Genomic DNA, 2,591 nt, shown 5'->3' with positions numbered 1-2,591 from the left:
AGTGAGTTAAAATGAATAGCAAAGCAAAAATAGAAACTGAAATCAGCCCAGATTTACTTGTATGAGTAGAGTTCCTCCAACAAATACAATTAGAAGTTCAAGTCAACTTTAAATAAACTTTAAAAAAACTTCAACTTCTCTCCTGAAAAGTTCCAGAAATTCTTGATTGCATCTTTTATGACATCTTAGATACTGCATCTAACCATGTAATGTATCATTATTGTTTTATCCAGTTCATTTATCTTCTTTTTCTTCCCAACAGATATCTGTGAACATAGAATCACAGAAAAGTGGGTCTGGAAGGAAACTCAGGCAGTCATCTAATCCAATCTCTTGTTCAAGGCAAGATCATTCCTGTCTAAACCTTCCTAGAAACGTTTGTCTAACCTGCTCTAAAAACCTTACAAGGGTAGAGATTCCACAGCCGCCCTCATAGTGAGAAAGTTCTTGTATGTTGTATAGTTTTGAAAAATATCTGTGTAGCTGTTTTTACATTTATTCATTACAATGAATTACTTGGGTGGGGGTAGTTTTTTTTTTTTTTTAATGTATGGCTTGAATCTCTGCGACTGTCTGTAGTCAATGATCATTGGCTTGTTGTGATTAACCAGATATGTTGCATTGTATTCTTCTTTTTTGGATTAATGCATTATCTGAGCATCTATCCATAATTACGTTAGCACATTTAAAATTCAGTTTGATGCTATACTGAAGTTCAGTTGATGTGAATGTTCATGCCAGAAGACTGTTTGGAGAAAGTGAATATGCATGGAGGTCAAGCAAATATGGGTAAAACGTTTCAGAAAAAAATGTTCCACTGTTCCTCAATCACAAACAAAACGGATTATATTGCTCATATCAAGACTTTATGTCTTAGGCCCTGCTATGTTACATCTAGTGTGCAATTACCTAGTTAATTGTGCAATTAATTTAGACTAGCTACAGGTGCAAGCTGACTGTGGTGCCTTAAAAAGGTTCAGCCAGCTATAAAGTTATTATTCAAAAAGGTGTAATAACATTATATCTGATTTCTATCCAGCTTTAATTTGCACATGTAGCCAGTGCCCCTGCACCTGGGAGACTGCAGCTGCTGTGGTCTCCCAGCCACAGGAACACCCCATGACTTCCAAGGCTGAGAGTCCCATCCACTATGGGACTTGCAGCTTCAAGAGCTCTCTTTGCTATTGCAAAGGGAGCTTGGGATGCTGATCCACCTGTACTGGCAGTAAGGTGTGATAGGATATTATGTTGGATCACACAATCACAGCTTCTGCCATGTATATGTGACATGGCAGGAGATGCAGTTGTGTGGATCGCCTATTAGATCCCATCATGCTTTTATGTATGAGGGTACACCGGCCCTTAGTAACTTCATGTTCTAAATTTTCATTAAACTTTGCTACTTTACACATTGATTGCAAGATTTCAGAAACAGAAAAACATGCTAACTACATTTTAAATTATTTTTTCCATGCTAAATGCCTTTGTACAATTTTAGCAGATAAATACTCAGAACAGAAATCTGTATTTAAGACCATTTTAACTTTTCTTTGAAGTTTATCTTTAATTTATTTATCAAACGTCAGTCAAAACCCAGATTCCAATCTCAAAACCCAGATACCAATTTCTTGAGAATCAAAATACAAGGGTGATTTCTAGCCTTAAAGTGGCTATAGTGAGTTACAGAACTAATGTTTTCAGTATACTGTTTGTGCTGTATGGGTACATTGATTTCTAACTCAGCTAGCTCTTACATATGTGCTAAGCTGTACATACTTGAGTCACCCCATTGATTTCATTTCAAGTGCATGAAGTTAAGTTAGCACCTGCACATTTTCACCATTTGGATATATATGAAAGCATCTGGCTCTTATTCTGCAAATGTCTGACAAGCGCTTGTCACTGAAACTACTTCAGAAATTAATATGAAGCAGATAAGTGTCTGAACAATGGAGCTTAACATTTGAAAATAAAATAAAATGGACAAAGCACACTACCATTTCTAAAAAGGACAACAAAGAAATAAGAAAGAACAGGTGACAAACAGCCAGATTCACATACCAGTTTAGAACAAAATAGTGCCCAGTGAATAAATGAATCAAATATACCATGGGTATAAGTAATATTATCATTTTTTTATGTGTTGAACACCATAAAAAGAGGCTAACATAACTTCCAAGTGGAGACAAGCGGATTTCCTATAGAAAAAGGAAAAAATAAGTACATACAAAATTTGTTGTAGCCCATTATACTAATCCATGTTTATTAATTCATTTAAATGCAATCTTTTAGTTAATGTAGGTTGCTGAATTTAAACACTTGAAACATGATTTCTTATGTTGCATATTTTTTTGGATATATTTTGTTTCTCATCTCCCTAATTTCCAGTAAACTACAGGTTGCTCCTTCATACATCTCTGTTATTATTTAACATCATTTATTAGGGGGAGATCATGTCAGACCAACCTGATTGCCTTCTATGATCAGGTCACAAAGGCCATGGATGCAGGTGTCGCGGTGGATGTAGTCTTTCTGGACTTCAGCAAGGCCTTTGACACCGTCTCTCACCCCATCCTAGTTAAAAAACTAGG

The sequence above is a fragment of the Gavialis gangeticus genome, unplaced genomic scaffold (genome assembly GCF_001723915.1).
Source record: "Gavialis gangeticus isolate Ggan-Ray unplaced genomic scaffold, GavGan_comp1, whole genome shotgun sequence".
NCBI lineage: Eukaryota > Metazoa > Chordata > Crocodylia > Gavialidae > Gavialis > Gavialis gangeticus.
Note: the sequence above shows the minus strand (reverse complement) of the source record.